This window comes from Danio rerio, chromosome 21 (assembly GCF_052040795.2).
Source record: "Danio rerio strain M-AB ecotype USA chromosome 21, GRCz13ab, whole genome shotgun sequence".
In the NCBI taxonomy this organism is placed as follows: Eukaryota; Metazoa; Chordata; class Actinopteri; order Cypriniformes; family Danionidae; genus Danio; species Danio rerio.
Window position 1 is genome coordinate 32040138 of NC_141041.1, and position 16906 is coordinate 32057043.

General features: G+C 30.8%; 1 protein-coding gene across 35 annotated transcripts in view; it reads right to left on the reverse strand.

The window, feature by feature from the left end:
* The window catches only part of nrxn2a (neurexin 2a), a 762095-nt gene that overhangs the window by 515982 nt on the left and 229207 nt on the right, over positions 1–16906 (reverse strand).

The following is a 16906-nucleotide window of genomic DNA, read 5'->3' on the forward strand; positions in this document are numbered from 1 at the left end:
TAATAGTTTTATGTTCCATCCACATCTTCTATGCTCTCTGCGTATAGTGCTCTCCAAACTGTTCACTTATGAGATTCTTTGACCATTAAGATGCTGGCTTAAGTTTATCTATGTGTTTTTAAGTCATTGTTAATAATATATAATATCTCTCTTAAATCATGACAGTTTTTTATCACAATTTTGGGTCATATATGAACAAATCATATATGAACAAACCAAACGGTTGGGTGTTTTTTTTTTTTTTAAGGGATTACATTTATATTTAATTATATATATATATATATATATATATATATATATATATATATATATATATATATATATATATATATATATATATATATATATATTTAAAAAGGGATAGTTCTCCCAAGCAAATTTAATTTACTTTGATTTACTTACCCTCAAGTGGTTGAAACATTTGAGTTTATTCTTTCAGTTAAAAACAACAAGAACAAAAAGAACGCTGAAACCATGTAACCATTCACTTCCAATGTCTAAATCAAACCTATATGTCAATGGTTACAGGTCCCTTAGCTTTCTTTAAAATATTTTATTTAGTGTTTAACAGAAGACACAAATAGATTTTAAACAAGTAAAGGATGAGTGCACAATGACAATTTTTGTGTTAACTATCCCTCAGAGCTTATTGATAACATGCATGAACACTAACTCCTTGTGGCGAAACTAAGTAGTGCAAAAACAATATTTGAATGCAAGATAAAAACAGCCCTAAAAAGCTTGCGGTACACGGACTACAATACTCACATACTGTTCTGATGACGAAATGTGCCTCACACGCATTGTACTTTGTGGAACAGAGCACATGTCAGTAAACCAAATATATTGACAGCTTCAGTATTATGCAGAGCTACATGTTCATGTGCCTTTCTTGTCTGCCAGATAAGGTGGCAGCAGTTCTCAAACAAATGTCATCTTCACCGCAGGAGCAAACATCAGTCGACTGACTCAGATGTGCTGGAGAGATGAAACGGGGCTCTTTTAGACTCCACAACATCTACTTGGACTCAGGTCATTAACAGGACCATGAATAGAACACAAGCCATCTTTATCCTCTTTTCTTCCACACCTGACTAATGCATTTTAAATTATGGGTTAAACTATTGCTCTTGGGGAACTTCAATAAACAAAATAAATAAATAAAACTTTTCAAATAATAGGCTGCACTACCAAAAATCCATATCCATGTGAAAAGATGAATGAGAAGTACATTTGGCTTTGTGCTCTATTTTTACCATCAGTATAGTAATGTTTCACCAAGTATTTTAGCATGACATCGTTATTATTATTATCTGTGGCATTAACTCTGAGATTTTATTTTTGTTTGTTTGTTTCTTTATATATTGTTTTCTTTGTACAGTTGAAACCAAAAGTTTACATAAACTGTATAAAAAGCCACATGACCATTAAAAAAAGTCAAATGTTAATGTGACTAAACTTTTTCTCTTTTAGGTAGGTTAGGATTATCAAAATTATTTCTGTTATGCTTAATGGCAGATTAATAAGAGTGATATTTTTTGAAAAATTTTTATAACTTTTCTTGAAAGTCAAGTTTACATATAATAAGGTTATTATGCCTCTGAAAAGCTCAGATGATGGTGTTAAGGTTTTGAAAGTTTATTGGCTAATCGACAACATTTGAGTTAATTGGAGGCACAACTGTAGTATAGTATTTAAGGAAAACCTCAAACACACTGCTTCCTTGTGTGACAACATGGGAAAATCAACAAGCCAGAATCAATAAAAAAGCCAGATTACAATTTGCTAAATTACACTGGGAAATAAGAATATTTTTTGTCCTGTGGTCTGATGGTACTAAGATTGAACTGTTTGGCCATATAATGACCATTGCTTACAAGCTTTCAAGCCTAGGAACACCATCCCAACTGTGAAGTATGGGGGTGGCAGCATCATGTTGTGGTGCTGTTTTGCTGCAGGAGGATAGATTCTGCACTTCATAGCATAGATGGCATCATGAAGAAAGAACATTATGTAGAAATTCTGAAGCAACATCTCAAGACATCAGCCAGGAAATTAAAACTTGGCCACAAATGGGCATTCCAAACGGACCATGACCCTAAGCATACTGCCAAAATAGTTAAAATGTGCTTAAAGGACAACAGATTGAATGCTTTGGAGTGGCCATCACAAAGCCCTGATCTCAATCCTATAGAAATATTGTGGGCAGAGTTGAAAAAGCTTGTGCGAGCAAGACAGCCTACAAATCTGACTCGGTTACACCAATTCTGTCAGGAATGCCTTTAAACAATTGTGAGAAGCTTGTGAAAGGACGCCCAAAACATTTAACCAAAATTCTACAGTTTAAAAGCAAAGCTAAAAAAAAAATAACAAGGAAATGTATGTAAACGTTTGACTGTCTAGAAATGAATAAAAAACATTCTCAAAAAAATGTTTTGTATGTTGTAGTGCTATACTTACAGTAATCTAGTGTTTGCACTGCTTTGACTTTTTCGTGGTTGATTATTGCGATCTCCTGATTACAACAGAGAAATACTGGGAGATGTCTCTGTAGACTGATGGCATTTCATGCCGTTCAGCTTTATAATCTTAAAATGTGAGCAAAATCACCTGTTTTGTCGTTACTTTAGACATACTGCTAGAAAATACTTCAAATACAATCTCTAAAATGTTGTTGAATTAGCAACAATTTTTGCTGTTCGGATGTCAGCTGCAGATGTGAATGAATGATGGAAGAAAATATTTCCTCTTACAAAAGGATTTTTAGACTCTCTGTGCTTGATTTTTTTTGTTCTCTTTTTTCACGATTATGCCGTCAAACTTTTATATAACACTTGTAGCAGTGATATGTGGCTGTATATAGTCACTGATGGGCAGTGAAGAAAGTGAAGAGCTGGGGGGTTGGATGGGTGGGGGGGGGGGTTGGGGGTTGTCGTGGACAAAAGTGAAGAGGGTTGGGAAGTCGCGAAAGAAAGTGCAAGTGAACAGCGGATGGGGGAGAAGGGTAGTTAAGGAGGTGGATCGGTAAAATTAGGTCAGAGATCTGGATCCGGCTGGTGGGACACTAAGGCACCCAGCCTGCAACCAGTAAGCAGTGCCAATATACAGCCATATCGCACTGCTACTTAAGTGAAATTATGAACATAAAAATGTAAATAAATATAAAATTTAAATATGCACTTATACATGTACAGTTAAAGTCAAAATTATTAGCCCCCTCAATTATTAGAACTGCTGTTTATTTTTCCCCAATTTCTGTTTAAAGGGTTAACTATGTTAATCAGGTTAACTAGGCAGGTTAGGGTAATTAGGCAAGTTATTGTATAACGAAGGTTTATTCTGTAGACTAATCAAAAACAAATAGTTAAGGGGCAAATAATTTTGACCTTAAATTGTTTTTTGAAAAAATAAAAACTGCCTTTATTCTAGCCAAAATAAAACAAATAAGACTTCCACAAGAAGCAAAAAATTAGGCATACTGTGAAAATTACCTTTCTCTGTTAAACATAATTTGGGGAAAAAAATAAATAAATAATAAAATCAATGGGGGGTGGGGGGGGGTAATAATTGTGACTTCAACTGTATGTAATATATATATATCATATTTCTATATAGAACAGAACAGTGATATTCAATACACATTCATAATATTGCTGTGGAAAGACTCATTTTGTGGTTAATTCATGGTCTGCTGAAAGTAATTTAATTCTAATAAGTTTCCTTAATCAAGAGAGGATTTGTGAGGAGAATAATGATACCTCAACATGCTCATTTTTTTTAAACACTTCACTGATTGTTTACACTAACTGAAGTCCCTCCCTTAATTCATGAAATGCATTATGGGGGGTATGAAAATGGTGAATACGATTGCACTGTAGATTGTCTTTCTGTTGCTTTGGAAAAGGTTGCACAGAATAAATGGGTGTAGCTAGTTTGCAGTCGGGCCTGTTTTGATTAGTAGATAATCGTGTGATTGCTGTGATTGGATCTCCTTGTGAATGAGATAAAACAGTCTTAGTGCATTTTCAATTCCTAATGCAGTGCAGGTTTTACTCACTGGATTAAACTCACAGCAGCTTCTCTCTGTGAAGGCAAAACACTCCAGGTTGCTTTCAGTGTTAAAATGTGCTTAATGGCGAATAAATTCTTGGCCATTACTGGAAATCAAAGCTAATGACAGTGACACAGAAGAGGATATTACAGTTTCTTCAGTAATGAAAGATTGAAAGGCGTAATAGGTTTTGTTGTGCTTCTCAGAGACACACACACACACATGGACAAACAGACACAAATACAAATGGTTAACTTCTGAATGCTTTTACATGTGAAGGGCTAGCCTTTGGGTTTAACCTTTGGGCTTAACATTTTTTATACATATTTTTTAAGACTGTCAGGAAAAAAATATTGTGATAGTGCATATTATTTGAATATTTAGTATATTACTTGAATAAGATTTCAGATCAAACAATCAATCAATTAATCAATAAAGCCTACTGTACATCTCTACTTTGATTTACATAAGACAGCCACTATAATGTCATCCAGTTTAACACTAGCTCAAAACCAAAAATAGTGTCAAGCTTTATTTGATAATATTCATTCATTCATTCTCTTTTCGGTTAGTTATTATTACGAGGTCGCCACAGCGGAATGAACCGCCAATTATCCAGCATACTACTTTTTTAAACCACTTGATTATATGCATTTATCAGCAAGACCTCTTTGTTGTTAGAAGCTTGGGGTGTAATTTTTACATAAATATATGTGTTGCAGTAAATGATAATAAAGCATTATTCCATACTTTTTTTTCTTTTTATTATGGCAGTAAATATAATAATATACATATTATGCATAGTAAATATAAGTATACATGTTACATGCATAATGTGCTTTTTCATTCATATAAATCACTATTATTTTTCAAATTTGATCCAGACAACAAATGCGACATACTGTATGTCAATATTGAAATTTGATTACGGGGCGTCACAGGTACTCAGTGGTTAGCACTGTCACTTTACAACAAGAAGATTGTTCAATCGAGTCCTGGCTGGACTAGTTGTAATTTGTGTGGCGTTTGCATGCTCTCTACATGTTCGCATGGGTTTCCTCCGGGTGCTCTGGTTTCCCCCACAGTCCAAAGACATGCGGTTAAGGTGGACTGAATGAACTTAATAGGCAGTAGTGTATAAGTGTGAATGTGAGAGTGTATGGGTGTTTCCCAGTTTTGGGTCGCAGCTGGAAGGGTTTTCACTGCGTAAAACATACAGTATGCTGGAATAGTTGGCGGTTCATTCTGCTGTGATGACCCCTGATAAATAAAGGGACAAAGCCGATAGGAAATGAAATTTGATTACATAAAAATCACCTAGCACTTTATTTATACATGTAATACATTTTTTAAATTATTATTGTATTTACAGTTGTTTCATTCGGAAACAAATCAAGTGATTGTCTTTATGAATGAATCACAAAATATCTGACTAAAGTTATTATTCATTCCAAAATGAATAAATGGTCATTATAGCTACATTGCTATTTTGAAACATTTCAAAATCCACACTTTTATGATCACAACATCTATATTTTGCAGTGCACTACGAGTGAAAAGAAGAACAAAGCAAACCAAAAACTGATTCAATGTTGGAACCATAGATTTTCCTTTCTCTTTCTAACACTTCCTGCCCTCTCCTTTATCCACCTCTCAAATCAATAAAAAAGGACAAAATAATCAAATAATCATATATGTATGTATATATATATATATATATATATATATATATATATATATATATATATATATATATATATATATATATAAATATATATATATATATATATATATATATATATATATATATATATATATATATATATATATATATATATATATATATATATTTATATATTTATATATAGTATATGCAGCTTTTCTTTAAATATGTGTGTATGTGTGTGTGTGTGTGCACGCTTATAAGACTTCTAGAGTTGTATGCTTTTCTTCCTATTTTTTTTATTTCTGTAAAAAAAATATAAGGCTTTGAGTAATGCGAAATGAAAGAGGAAATAAGCATTTATCTATATGTCTCCTCATTGAAGCCGGCATGTGTTCTCTGCCCACAGTAACAGTAATCAATAGGCAACATAAGCAACACAATGAACCCGTCTAAAGTGAATCATGACTCCCCTCACAGCCTCACGCCAGGTCTCCACTTATTCATTAAATGGCTGAAGAAACAAATTTCACAACATTATGAAAACATTGTTCTTCCCCTCCTCCGCTGTGCTGTGATCATTTTAACACCCTGGAGCACAATGTCCATCTTAACAGACTGAAATTCAGAGGGTGATTTTGCATCCAATTTACCACACCACCACGGGCGATTATAAATGACCTAGATTAACCTGTCACAATCTGAATAAACTCAAATCTGTACATACACAAAATAAGAATTAGCTTTATTTCAACTGTACCATGCAGCTTATATTTCAATTTGACATATAATGCATGTAATCTGTATTTGCACAGTGTGTTTTATTTTCATTTAGGGTAACTTAAATCGTTAACCTAAAATTATAAGGTTCTATCTGACATTTTTGTCAAAATTGAGCTATTCACATATTTTTATTTGATGACAACTTATCAGAATCAGAAGTCACACACATAGGAATTTGTTTTGACTACAGAAGCTTCAAGTGTACATAAAGTGACAAGTGACAACTCAAAAAAATTTAAAATAAATAAATATATATATATATATATATATATATATATATATATATATATATATATATATATATATAGCTTAATAATATATAGCTTATTTCCTCTTTCATTTCGCATTACTCAAGGCCTTATATATATATATATATATATATATATATATATATATATATATATATATATATATATATATATATAGATAGATAGATAGATAGATAGATAGATAGATAGATAGATAGATAGATAGATAGATAGATAGATAGATAGATAGATAGATAGATAGATAGATAGATAGATAGATAGATAAACATTAAACAGAGATGAAGTTAGTCAAAAAACAAACACTGGAGAGCTCCTCACCAAGGCGGCCATCCACGACGCCATCTTGATGAGAGATTTATTTACATTGTGTTTTTTTTTTTTTTTTTTTTTTTAAATACGTTGTTTACATTTTAGGACTTTTTATTAAAAAAAAAAAAAAAAAAGGTTTTATCTTCATCTACAAAATCTAACTCTAGCTCGGCTCTATAAGTTTCTTTCTGTTAGCCAATCAGCACTTCAAATGCACTCATGACGACCAATCAGGATCAGCTTTCTTTGTTACTTCGCTGCATTGCTCCATTGACAGCTGGAAAGACCCACAAGAAACACAAAATCAGAGTCGACTAAATAAGGCTGCACCACATAAAATTGAGAAGAAACCAGAAACTGAGAAGATATGTGTAAATGTGATAGTTTAGAAGCATTTTTGACTACTTTTTACATTGTTAAAAAAAAGGTAATTAAAAAATGCAATATATTAAATGTGATTTTTTGTTTTATTCGTGTATATATAGTCAGTGAAAGTGTATAAAGTCAGTGATCATTTACATTTAGAGTACATTTAGGGTCTCTGTCATAGTAATGTGTGAAAGAGAACTGTTACACACATATTGTTTGCTATATGGAATGCAAAAACGTTGAAGCTCAATATCTCAGAATCATTTAGAACACAAATAGAACCTTAAAATTCCAAAAGCAATGAAAAAGTAGTTCCTATTTCACATTACTTCTGAATAAAATAGTAAAATGACAGATTTGCACCAGTGTCAATTATCTGTGTTTATTCTGTGCACAACTGTCAACAAGCTGTGAATTGTTTTGGGGGAAAATACAGAAATTCTTCATGAAAGAATAAAAGAAACAAGTCGGGGTTATTTTTTACCAATGTTGATTTGTTATAAGTGTTGTGATATCTAAAAGAAGAATAAAACATGTCTGAAAACATGGTTTAGTGGAGTAAAAAAAAAAAAACTTTAATCCGAACACACAAAATTGTAAAACTGACAATTTTGATTTCAAATCATCTTTTACTATTTGTTTTCCAAAGCTTTACAGTATTTTACACTGCTGTCAGTTAGTTTAATACTCACATGAAAAGTGTTTAAGAAGTTTAAACTGATATGCTTTTTAAACATGCAAATGATACATTTTCAGTTTGACAAAGTACTGCAACTCAGCATTAGCATGGCTACAGAGTAGACAATAATGAAAATCAAAGTAATGTTTTGTCAGAGTATTAAAGGCACGATTTGTAAATGCCCCGTCTTTTTCTGGAAGCAGAAAATGGAGCAACAGATCATATGCATTTAGAGGGACACACAAATAAAATAAAATAATATATATATATATATATATATATATATATATATATATATATATATATATATATATATATATATATATATATATATATATATTTTTTTTTTTTATTTATTTTATTTATTTATTTTTTTTTTGCATCTGCAGCATGGTATTATAAACGACCTGTGGGGTATTTTGAGGTGAAACTTTACAAAAAAAAAAAAAAACAAGCGTTTTGTAGAAGGATCTTTCAGTTCACATAAAACTGAAAATTCTGTCATCAATAACCCACTTCCAAACCTGTTTGACTTTCTTTTTTCTGTTGAAAACGAATGAAGATATTTTAGGGAAAGCTGTAAACATATAACCACTGACATCCACAGTATTTATTTTTGATACTATGGATGTCAATAGCTACAGCTTTTCAGCTTTCTTCAATATATCTTCTTGTTTGTTCAATAGAATATTTTGAAACCTACATTATACTATTGCAAATTTATAATTTACTATAGCAAATTATAATCAACATTATAATTTGAAACCACTTGAGGGAGGGTAAATAATGATAAATTTCCATTTTTGGGTAAACTATCCCTATAAATTAACTCTATTCTACTTTTAAGAATCTTTATTATTATTATTATTATTATTATTATTATTGTTATTATTATTATTATTATTATTATTATTATTATTATTATTATTATTATTATTATTATTATTATGGCGAGGCACTGGCGCAGTAGGTAGTGCTGTCGCCTCACAGTAAAAAGGTCGCTGGTTCGAACCTCGGCTCAGTCAGCGTTTCTGTGTGGAGTTTGCATGTTCTTCCTGCCTTCGCGTGGGTTTCCTCCGGGTGCTCCGGTGTCCCCCACAGTCCAAAGACATGCAGTACAGGTGAATTGGGTAGGCTAAATTGTCCATAGTGTATGAGTGTGTGTGTGTGAGAATGTGTGAGCAGATGTTTCCCAGAGATGGGTTGCGTAAAAACTTGCTGGATAAGTTGGCGGTTCATTCCGCTGTGGCATCCCCGGATTAATAAAGGGACTAAGCCGACAAGAAAATGAATGAATGAATGAATGAATTATTATTATTATTATTATTATTATTATTATTATTATTATTATTATTATTATTATTATTATTATTATTATTATTATACATCCCTGAAATCAACAGATTATTGTAAATGAAAATTATAATAATAAAAAAAAAATGTCATGATTAAATGTCATGATATGTCATGTGCACACACACACAAAATCCTGCTTTTCCTTTACGCAACATATAATTTGCTGTTTTCTTGATTTTGGGTTGAAATGCGACCTGGACGTTCCCTGACAGTTTTCATGCAATTGCAATGCTTATCTCAGTGAATAAATGAGCTCTTAGCTGATCTGACACTCTGATTGTCACCAAGCACGCAGCCAATCAGGTGACCTTTTCAAAGATCAGAGCGCTTGGTTACAGCTGCATTGATTAATGCCCTCTTCAGTTGGTGATCTCACATGTGAGAGAGAGAGAGAGAGAGAGAGAGAGAGAGAGAGAGAGAGAGAGAGAGAGAGAGAGAGAGAGAGAGATACAGGACAACATACAGGACACCCTAAACAATGTCGACTAATAACACCATCGCAACCACCATCTGGTGCAAGTGCTAAATAAATAGATTTTATTAATTAATCAGCAACCAGATAATTACTATTAGACAAATTATGAGATATTTAAAAATAAAAATAATACAGCAACCAGATCCTTAATACTGGAACAATAGTAAAATATGAATAATACAATAAATAAACAAATAAATAAATAAATAAATGACAGATGAGTATTACAACAATAGTGAAATAGCAAAAATAAATAAATAAATTAGCAACCAAAGGATTAATATTAGAACAGTAGTGAAATAGTTCAATAAATGAAATAAATAAATAAATAAGCAACCACATTTTTATTTTACATAGAAAAAGTTTAAAATGTAAATAAAATAAAATAAATAAATGAATAAAGAGATGATTATTATTACAAAAATAGTGAAATAGCAATGAATAAATGAATGAATGAATGAATGAATGAATGAATAAATGAATGAACGAATGAACAAACGAACGAACAAACAAATGCACTAGATAATTAACATTACAAAAATAGAATAAACTAAATATATATGTAAAAAAATAATCAACCAGATGAATAATATTATTTCAATAAGAAAGGAAGAAGGAAGGCAGGAAGGAAGGAATAATTAATAGTCAAAAAGCAATGAATGAATCAATAAATGAATCAATCAACAACCAACAATTAGATAATTAATATTACAAACACTAGTGAAATGGCAAAAATGAATAAGTTAATCAGCAACCAGAGGATTATTAGAACAATAGTGAAAAGGAAAATAAATAAATCAGCATCCAGATGATTAATGTTAGAACAATAGTGAAAAAGCAATAAATGAATGAATAAATTAATTAATGAACAATTGAATCAATCAATCAATCCCTGAATTAATCAATAAATAATCAATAAATAAAGCAACCAGATAATTAATATTAGAACAATAGGAAAAAAGCAAAGAATGAATGAATGAATGAATGAATGAATGAATGAATGAATGAATGAATGAATCAATCAATCAATCAATCAAACAAATCAATTAGCAACCAGATGATTATTATTAATAGAGCAATAGTAAAATATAAAAAATTAAGAATGAATAAATAGACATGATTAATATTGTACAATAATGAAATTGCAAAAATCAAACAAACAAACAAGATGATTAATACTACAGCAATAAAATAGCAAAGATAATTGATAAATCAGTAACCAGATGATTAATATTAAAACAATAGTGAAAAAGCAATAAATAAATGAATGAATGAATGAATGAATGAATGAATGAATGAATGAATGAATGAATGAATGAATGAATCAATCAATCAATCAATCAATCAATCAAATCAATCACTGAATTAAGCAATCAATCAATCAATCAACCAAATTAATCAATCACCAACCAGATGAATAATATTAATAGAGCAATAGTAAAATATAAATAATAAGAATGAATAATAAGACATGATTAATATTGAACAATAGTGAAATTGCAAAAAACAAAAAAACAAACAAACGAGATGATTAATACTACAGCAATAAAATGGCAAAAAATAAAAAATAAATCAGCAACCAGATGATTAATATCAGAACAACAGTGAAATAGCTAAATAAATAAATCAATAAATAAAGCAACCAGATAATTAGTGTTAGAACAAAAGTGAACAAGCAATGAATGAATAAATGAATGAATTAATTAATTAATGAACAATTGAATCAATCAATCAATCAATCACTAAATTAATCAATAAATAATCAATAAATAAAGCAACCAGATGATTAATATTAGCACAATAGTGAAATAGCTAAATAAATAAAGTAACCAGATGATTAATATTAGAGCAATAGTGAAATAGCTAAATAAATAAATCAATAAATAAAGCAACCAAATGATTAATATTAGAACAATGGTGAAAAAAAATGAATGAGTGAATCGTTCAATCAATTAATCAGCAACCAGATAATTAATATTAATAGAAAAATAGCAAAAAACAATTAAATAAATTAACCAGATGATTAATATTACAACAATCGTGAAGTTGCAATGAACGAACGAATGAACGAATGAGAGTAATTATTATGAAAATAGTAAATATTACTACAATAGTGAAATAGAAAAAATAAGAAATAAAAAAATCAGCCACCAGCGGAATAATAACAATAGTGAAAAAGCAAATAAGAAATGAATGGATCAATCAATCAATCAATCAATATCCAGATGAGTAATATTAATAGTGCAATAGCAAAAAAAATTAAATAAAAAATAAAAAAATGTCCTTTCAAGGTCATGCGGAAATAAAAAGAGCAATCTATTTCCTCAGGATCCCTTGGATGGAGAAATGGTGAAATGGCTCTGCTTTGTAGATTAGGTCTTGGACTCGCTCTGAGCCCTGACCTTGCCAGCAACTTTGGCTTGGGATTTCAACACGGATGAGAATCAGGGAGGAAATAGGCACGGAGATTTACTTGCATTAATTCACCTTTAAAAAAAATGCAGACGGGTTTACTCACCACAGCAACAGCAGCTGCGGGTCTGTGGCGTTTGGCATTCGTGTGATCGTTTGCATTTAGTATGCAGACCGTGACTTTACAATCAAGAACAGCACAGTCTCAGGTGAGTAAGTGTGGAGTGGTAAAGGGATTGTGTCTTTGTGATATTTACTACTGTGATAAGATCTTGCCGACAGAGGGGGGCAGCTGCTGCATACTTCAAATACCCGCCAGTTAACAATCAGATTACGGTAAATATGCGTGGATGTTTTCGCAGCCGTTTCATTTATTTATTTATTTATTTTTATTTTTTTGCTGTTTGTTGACAAATGTGCATATAGAGGAACGACAGAGAGAGAAAGAGAGACAAACAAAATGAGCACAAGATGAAAGCAAACCAGTTGCCAGTGAAATAAGCACTTAGGAGGATTTAAAAGCTGTAATGTATAGCTTATAATATTGGAAAGGTACTTGGATTTAATTCTATTCTCAAAACTACAGATTTTATTTTTTATTTTTTGAATGAATAAATAAATAAATTGCAATTGAATAAATATCTTATGCACACACACACACACACACACAAACATTTTGGTATTGTTTATGTCATATTGTTAAACTATTGAAAGCCTGAGTATTTCAGTATTTAGAAAGTGGCAACACTTATGTCTCTTTTAATGTTTCCAACATTTTCAGGCACATCTTGGGTTATCACTAGACCCACATGGAATCTGCGCGTGCAGAAATCTGCTGATTTTTGGCCAATTGAGTCTATTAATATACCTGTGGAAATGTAAATTTATTACATTTTTTTATTAATTCCAGTAATAATATAGACTAATATGAAAGTGGTCATTTGATTTATTTACAATACAGTTGGTAAAGTAATATGTGCTGTCTTTTAGTAAATATATTATATGATCGACTTGCTTTGTTTAATAAATAAAAGGATCTACATGGATTTGCATTGTAAACATTAAATAAGAGTTAAAAAGCATTTTTTAGTATTTCATATATTAAGTTTTTAGTTACAATACTCCCAAATTAATAAGAAAAATAAATCCGAGGATTTTTAAAATAAAATTTTCCAAATTTTGGCCCTAGTTATTAGTACTGCCATTGCATTTAATCACATTTTTAACATTTTTAACATTTATTTTATTTTTATTTTTTTTTTACGGCAGTTGTAACAATTTAAAAAAGCGTGTGTACTGTTTATATTAGTATGAATATATAAATAAATACATGCATGCATAGATTTAAGAAAATGTGTATTTATTTTTAGGCATTAAATACATATATGATACAAATTATATATATGTATATATATATATATATATATATATATATATATATATATATATATATATATATATATATATATATATATATATATATATAGTTGAATTATTATTATCAGAATTATTAGCTCCCCTTTGGATTTGTTTTATTTTTTCAAATGAGAAAATGTTTAACAGGGCAAGGGGATTTTTACAATGTCTGCTAATTTGTTTGAAAGAATAAGTCTAAGGAAGTCTGCTAAGTCTTATTTGTTATATTTCGCCTAGATTAAAAGCAGTTATTTTTTTTAAACATCATTTTAAGGGCAAAATTATTAGCCCCTTTAAGAAATGTATTTTTTAATAGTCTACAGAACAAACCATCGTTATACAATAACTTGCCTAATTACCTTAACCTGCCAAGTTAACCTAATTAACCTAGTTACACCTTTAAATGTCACTATAAGCTGTATAGAAGTGTCTTGAAAAGTATCTAGTCAAATATAATTTACTGTTATCATGGCAAAAATAAAATAAATCAGTTATTAGAAATGAGTTATTAAAACTACTATATTTAGAAATGTGTTGAACAAATCTTCTCTCCGTTAAACAGAAGTTAGGTAAAAATAAACAGTGGGCTAATAATTGTGATTTCAACTGTACATAAAAAATATACACTCACTAGCCACTTTATTAGGTACACCTTACTAGTACTAGTCTATCTGCCTCAAGGTTTGACATGTTGTGCGTTCAGAGATGCTCTTCTGCACACCTCGGTTGTAATGAGTGGTTATTTGAGTTACTGTTGCCCTTTCTACCAGCTCAAACTAGTCTGACCATTCTCCTCTGACCTCTGCCATCAACAAGGCATTTGTGCCAACATAACTTCTGCTCACTGGATATTCTCTCTTTTTTGACCATTCTCTGTAAACCCTAGAGATGGTTGTGCGTAAAAATTCCAGTAGATGAGCAGTTTCTGAAATACTCAGACCATCTGGTATACCAACAACCTTTCTTTTTCATTCTGATGCTCAGTTTGAACTGCAGCAGATCTTCTTGACTATGTGTACATGCCTAAATGCATTGAGTTGCAGCCATATGATTGGCTGATTAGAAATTTGTGTTAACAAGCAGTCAGACATAATAAAGTGGCCAGTGAGTGTTTATAATACAGACACACGCACGCACGTACACACACACACACACACACACACACACACACACACACACACACACGATGACAGTACATACAATTTTACAAGTTATTTTAGACACACAAAAGCAACTAGTAGAATTTACTAATTAAAAAAATATATATCTTTAAACCTATGTTGAAAACAAATCTTTGAAAAAATGATGTCTCTGTTAGACAGCACTTGGGGGAAAGAATGATCATTTCAGAGGAGGGCTGATGATATTGCCTCACATATCTGGATCATTTATTTTTATCCAATAAGAACAAATGCATATGATCTGCAATGCAAACCTGGAAAGAACAAACAAACAAACATACCAACAAAACCAAACAATAAATAAATAAATAAATAAATAAATAAATAAATAAATAAATAAATAAATAAATAAATAAATAGAACAATCATGTAACTTTGCCTTAAGCACATCTCACTGAATTGGGTAACTGGACTAACCACACAAATCTCAATGCACATCACCTCAAAGAGAGAGAGAGAAAGAGAGATAGAGGGGGAGAGAGAGAGACAAAGTGAGAGAGAGAAACAAAATGAGCACAAGATGAAAGAGAAATGCAGCTGCCTGCAAAATAAGCACTTATGAAAATTATGATTCCTTCTCTTCCTCTTTTTCCTGTTCTGCTGAATGCCAAGGCCACGTCAAGGACATGATATGCTCATTTAGGCTCATCGCAAAGCCATTATACATTCAGGATTATGAATTAGCTTAGTTTGGGGCCTGGGTCATTAGTGAGATAGTGAATCTTTTTTCTGTCTCTTTGTGTGTGTGTGTGTGTGTGTGTGTGTGTGTGTGTGTGTGTGTGTGTGTGTGTGTGTGTGTGTGTGTGTGTGTGTTTTAGTGAGCCTGAAAGAAATATCTAGAGGTCAATACAAGTTAAACTCAATGTAGAGCACTGATTGCATAATGTTGATTGCTCAGGGATGAATAAAATCAAATAAATAAAACATATTATTATATGTATTATTATTATTATTATTATTATTATTATTATTATTATTATTATTATTATTATTATTAAATAAACAAATCTGAATTTATTGAGGCACTTACACTCATTAGAATTTAAAGAACTAAATATATTAAATCTTTATCAGAAATGAGAAGTTTGCAATGTAGAAAAATACTTGTATTTAAACAAAATGCATAACAAAAATACCAAGATACCATAAAATATAAAAATAATAAGCAAAAAGTATTAAAAAATAACTTTGCCTTAAGCAGATCACACTGGATTGGATAACCAGACAAGCAATATGAGGCTCGATGCACATCAACTCAAATGTCATTTAAATCATTCTGAAATGCCTCAGACAAAGTCCAGCATCAAAATGATTTGGTTAAATTACGTCCTAGAACTGTCTCACAGGATTTTGTTCCCAAATATCAGCCATCTGAACAGAACATACCAAAAAAAGCATGTGTTATTGCATTTCGTCGGCATGCTCTGAGGCAAATCTCATTTATTAAATAGAAAAATAGTCACCAACCTCCCCAGTTATAGAAGCTGTCCTTTTACTGTTGATACCACTTTCCCAGGAAATGATGATTTATTTTTTTTTTTTCCTTTTGGACACGTGGAATGGAAACCATTTATACTCTAATTATTTTTATTTATTTTATTTTGTTATTGATATTTATTTTTATTACATATCTATATGTTTAACTTTTATTGAAGCATAGTTGCTGCAACATTAATTTAGGGATTTATTTTATTTTTTGTTTGTTTGCTTGTTTTTAAGATGAAGGTGAAAACAGATTTTAGTAATTTTTTTCCTCAAGAATTTTGATAAAATTGTGATCGAGATATGAAGTGTCATGTTTGCAAGTTATCAATTTAGCAATTTTGTACAAGGATTAAAAAAAAAGAGGGAAAAAATCTGAAAGACAGCAGCAACGTTGATTACTATTTAAAATACAGTATTTTAAAAAGCACCTATTTAAGATAAGGCTTTTGTGTCTCCAG